This window comes from Aedes albopictus, chromosome 2, assembly GCF_035046485.1.
Source record: "Aedes albopictus strain Foshan chromosome 2, AalbF5, whole genome shotgun sequence".
Taxonomy (NCBI): domain Eukaryota; kingdom Metazoa; phylum Arthropoda; class Insecta; order Diptera; family Culicidae; genus Aedes; species Aedes albopictus.
This window is the reverse complement of record NC_085137.1, coordinates 161285522-161291521: the sequence shown is the minus strand read 5'-3', so window position 1 is coordinate 161291521 and position 6000 is coordinate 161285522.

Genomic DNA, 6000 nt, shown 5'->3' with positions numbered 1-6000 from the left:
GGTTGAAATGTTGCAAGACCGTTTTCAAAATAACGAACTGGTGGCTCCCTTGGAATAATCGGTTCTCTGAGCTCCTCTGATAGTAGTCTGTATATCCAAAAATTCTCCAAAAGTTTCCTACAGTTCTGGTTTTGCAAAATCAAGAAGATTGATATGTATGTCGCAAAACAGGCTTCAGAGGGAATCAAAAATTGGTCACTTCCTCGGGGAACCTTGTTCCAGAAGTAACTCTAATAGTGGCCAATATTTCCAAAAAGTCTTGAAATGTCTTCTAGAGTTCCTATTATGCGAAATGATGAAGATTGAAATGTTACAAGACCGGGTTCTGAAAAAAAAATCACGAACTGGCGGTTTCCCCGGGGGAGCCAAGTTCCTCTGCTGCTGGCCAGTATATCCAAAAAGTCTCCAAATATCTTCTATTGGTATGTCGCCAGACTGGCTTCAGAAATAATCACAAACAGGCCACTTCCCCGGGGGCACCAGGTTCCTGGAATACCTTTGATAGTGGTCAAAATATGCAAAAAACAAATCTGTGGCAAGACATACAAAAAACACGAACTGGCCACTTCCCCGGGGACACCAGGTTCCCGGAGTCCCTCTGATAGTGGCCAATATGTCCAGAAAGTCTCTAAATACATTCAAGAGTTCATGTTTTGCAAAATCATGAAGAATGATATGTCGCAATACAGGATTCAGAAAAAAAATCACGGACTGGCCACTTCTGTTTTGTTCTGTTCTGTTTTTGCAAAATCATGAAGAATGATATGTCGCAATACAGGGTTCAGAAAAAACACGAACTGGCCACTTTCCCGGGAGCACCAGGTTCCCGGAGTCCCTCTGGTAGTGGCCAATATTTCCAGAAAATCTCAAAATATCTTCAAGAGTTCTTGTTTTGCAAAATCATGAAGAATGATATGTCAGAAGACAGTATTTAGAAAAAAAAAAACACGAACTGGCCACTTCACCGGGGGCACCAGGTTCCCGCAGTACATTCAATTGTGGCCAATATTTCTAGAGAGTCTAGAAATGCATTCTAGAGTTCATGTTTTTCAAAATCATGGAGAATGATGTGTCGCAAGACAGGGTTTAGAAAAAAAATCACGAACTGGCCTCTTTCCCGGGGGCACCAGGTTCCCGGAGTATCTCCGATAGTGGCCAATAAGTCCAAAAGTCTCGAAACGCATTCTAAAGTTCTTGTTCCGCAAAATAATGAAGAATGATATGTCGCAAGACAGGGTTCAGAAAAAACATGAACTGGTCACTTCCCCGGGGGCACCAGGTTCCCGGAGTATTTCCGATAGTGGCCATTAACTCCAGAAAGTCTCGAAATGCATTCTAGAGTTATTGTTTTGCAAAATCATGAAGAATGATATGTCGCGATACAGGGTTCAGAAAAAAACATGAACTGGCCACTTCCCCGGGGGCACCAGGTTCCCGGAGTATCTCCGATAGTGGCCAATATGTCCAAAAGTCTAGAAACACCTTCTAGAGTTCCTGTTTTTGCAAAATCATGAAGAATGATATGTCGTAAGATAGGGTTCAGAAAAAATCACGAACTGGCCACTTCCCCGGGGGCACCAAGTTCCCGGAGTATCTCCGATAGTGGCCAATATGTCCAGAAAGTCTCGTAATACCTTCTAGAGTTCTTGTTTTGCAAAATCATGAAGATTGGTATGCTGCATGTGAGGTTTTAGCTAACGTTACAATGTGGCCACCATGAGCGATAAGCAGGTTACCCCACGACTCCCCGGAATAATTCCGGAACCATGACAGCTTTCGTAAAGTGGACTCCGGTTCTTAAAACTAGAAGAAATTTGTGATCGATTGGTGCAAAAATTTTTAAAATCCGTTGAAAAATGACTGAGAACCAGCCATTTGAATTTTGAAATTTTCGTCGAAATGGGGGTTGGGGACGTACGTGTTAAAACGCCATTAAATAGCCACCATCTTGAATTTGGAGCCGTCATCTTGGTGTTTGGGCCACCATTTTGCAATTGCGGTCACCATTTTTGACTCCAGACATCTTCCCTATACCAAATATACCCATATTACATGCAGTTAGGGTCTAAAACTGCTTTAAACAGCCGCCGTCTTGAATTTGGAGCCGCCATTTTGGATTTTGGATCGCCCTCTTGGAAATTGAGGTCGCCATTTTTGGACTCCGGATATCTTCCTTATACCAAATATACCCATTTTTCATAGTTTTAGGGCCTAAAACTCCATTAAACAGCCTCCATCTTGATTTGAAGCCGCCATTTTGAATTTTAGACCGCTATCTTGGATATTCAGGTTGCCATTTTTGGACTCCGGACATTTCCCCATACAAAATAAACCCTTCTTGCATGGTTTTAGGGCCTAAAACTCCGTTATACAGCCGCCATCTTGAATTTAGAGCCGCCATTTTGTATTTTAGACCTCTATCTTGGATATTCAGATTGCCATTTTAGGACTCCGGACACCTTCCTCATACAAATTATAACCATATTGTATGGTTCTAGAGTCAAAAACTCCACTTTACAACCACCATCTTGAATTTTTAGCCGTCATCTTGGATATTAAAAAAGACACTACACCGTCTTCAGCCAGAGGCTGTACAGACTGAAACATTACACTAACACGAGACAACGGACAACACACATAACACCCAGTGGCACAATGGAGAATTTTCCGTTTGACGAAAAGTTTTCCCCGACTGGAGCGGGAATCGAACCCGCACTCCGAGGCTTACGAAACGCCTAGACGACTGACGCCGCTAACCGCACGGCCACGAAGCCCACAAATTCACAGGTCACCGAGGATCGAAGTAGACGGTGACCGCGAGTGCAGGTGTTTTTGCGTTTGACAGCAAATTTTTCGTTGCGTTGCGTTGCGTTGCGTTGCGTGGTAACGGAGTAATTCGTAGATTGCATACTGAAAGTTGTCATGTTAGAACTTTAATACTCCTAATCTAATTGCTTATGGAATGCTATTTGGGAAGGAATAGCTATCCAACCAGAGGTTGAAGTAAAAAAGACATGAGAACTTCCATTGCCGGCCACGCCCATCTTCTCCGTTACGAGGATAGGAAAGGATGTGATGATATGACACCTACTTTACAAGAGGTCAGCGACTCATCGACACTCCCATAGGTGTCAAGGAGTTGGATATTTGGAATGGGATGATTTGGGAATCACTATAAGCGAGTGATACGACAACAATCAGATTGTGTAGGTGTATTGGTGTAAATCATGTAGATGTGTTGGAGTAAGTGAAGTTCTTTTAGTATATTTAAACACCAACGTTGGGAGTGACATAGCTAAGAAATTTTGTCACTCCATGGGCCTTTTTGCTTCCGGGATGGGGCACAGGCATTTACACTGTGTCCTGGCTAACAAGCCTAGGCTTAACCGCCATTGATCGGTCTCTGAAACGATAAGACACATGATATGTGGATGGGTAAATGCTAGTAGGGAAGGGATAACTACTTATCGAAATGCCAGCGACTCACCGACGCTCTCGAAAATAGAAAGGAAATAGGATTTTGGTACAGGAATGGTCAGGAATTCAGTATAATTAAGTTATGCGTTATATATGTATGTAATTTGGCATGTTTCTAGCCCCCTTTGAGTTTGAGGAGTTATACAAAAATACACAAATGTGTGTAAAACGAGCAAAGCGTTAACAATCGTTTCCAATTGCATTTCTTACACAGAATTATTAGGTACAAAAAAAGCAAATTATATGATAAAAGGAACATTCTCACCGAGTTTACACGATGAATAACAGCCACAGCATGCCAAGGCAACTTTTGTTCAGCATAAGGAACCAACACTTTCCTATGACAGTCTGCTCTGCAAGAATGCTTCCCGTCTTAACTTTTTTCTTCCTTTTGCCCAAGGTTTTTCCTTGCCTTTGCAGATTGACCACACACAAAACGGAATTGTAGAGAATGAGATAGGCTGCAATAATATTGATGTTTACATTGGTTCATTTGAAAACTTTAGTAGGCGATGATTTTCAGGAGGAAAAAAATATTAGTTTTGTGACGGAACTTGTAGAAGACGGACAAAAACGCAATGATTAAAAATTTAGTTATGTAAAAAAAACGTCTTATTTTATCTCACTGAAAAGCTCCTGAACAACAATACCACATTGGGTCACGACATGGCGCATGTGCTCCCAGGAATGGAAAAATATCAAGAATTTCGCGGTGTACAAGCGGACCAGATTCAATGTAAGGACAAGCCCCACAAGAAAATTCCCTCGCCTTTCGGCTGTCGTCAAGTCAAGTCTGGTCCCCGTTTCTGTCCTGTCCTGTCAAGTCAAGGTTCAAGTGTCCCCGCCCCGTCCCTGGTCACTTCTAGAAGTTCGAGTCCTGTCGCTGTTCGCCAAGCCCGCCCCTGTCCGGTGTTCCTTTCCATCCTTCCAACGATCACCCGTCGGTCCCGAGTCGTGGATCAAGCCGTTGTCCTGCCTGGTCGCTGATTGTATGCATCCGATCGTCATTTGTCGGAAATCAAGCGGATGGAACCAGACAGAAGCCACGAGATTAATCGACAGCAAAAGATATTGCGGACTAGATTCAATGTGAGGACACGCTCCACACCAGCGACACCAAACTGGTAGAAAGTGTCCGGTATGGCCATTACGAAACGATCAGCGTAAGTTATACACGTAAAACAGCGGTAAGTCAAAATAACGAATTAATAATTGAAAAATGGTGAGAAAACTTGAAATTCGGGTGACGAAAACATAATTGTGAACAAGCACTTTTTCAATGTTTTCTTGTTGCTATGGATACTATAATTTAGTGCGCAGAAATATTGCAACGAGCTGTAGTGATTATGTATCCGAGAATTTACCAACTGTGACTTGGAAGAGGTGACTGATAACGTATGTTGAAATCTTTGAATTGTACTAAGTGCAAATCTTTCTCATATTTTGTTCAAGTTTTTTTTTCATGTTTCTTATTTTTTACGATACTTTTCTATGTCAAATTTGATTGATATTTCGAAAATGCACATGTGTGTTTAAAAAGTATTGAAAAGCGTTGAGTGGTTTGGTTGAAAAGAAGTATTTTGGATTCAATGACGAATTCATATTTTGATAATTAATCAAACTGAAATATGATTCAGAGCTTTATTCAAAGCTTGTTTTTTTTTCTTAGTGTAAGAATGACTACTATGCAATTACATTTATTGCATTTTTTTATTCGTTGATAGACTTTCGCTCAAATGTTCAAAAAGAAAAAAAAAATACTCACACGTCAGTATGCATGCCAGTTAGCAGCTGAACGAACTAGGCATTCATTGCACCAACCGAGAGTGTGCGTTCAATGCTGTTTTCGTTAGCGGTGGCAAAACCCAATCTAAAGGAAAAGCGGTGGGAGAATATTTTGGTGGGACAAAATTTTCCGCGTGTGAGTCTATTACGGGGTAAAATCCGCAATAACATAGAGTTAAAATGACCAAGTTTAAATGACATTTAGCTAAATAGCCTAACTTTTCAATTAATTTGTGCATAATTTTGTTTGAAGTAGATTTGAAAATATACGTGTACAGTAACTGCTAAGCCGAATACAGTTCCTAGCTGAATAGGTGTTGAATCGCTAATAATCAATGAGTTATGTTTACAAAAAAAAGATCATATTTGGATTGTTTTCCTCGAAGTATTATCAAAATTGCGTTATAAATTCTTGAAGTTTTCGATTGTACTTATTGAATGTGTACGTTATTTGTGGAGGCTGTTTTGGCAGGTTTGGAAAATAATTTAAGATTCAAGCGGTTATTCACAATAACAAACGCTATTGAATGAATTGAAATTTAAAAGTTTACATCAGGTGAACACAAGAAAAAAGTGAAAGGTCAAAAAATTGAATGTAATTTTTGCAATAATAACTATCAGCTCTTAATACTTATGAAAATCATGAAATATGAATTGTACTGAAATGTAAGTTTTTATTATATAGTTTTCAAGTGGCTACAGGTTGAAGAGTTGAAGGTTGAGGAACAGTTTCAAAGA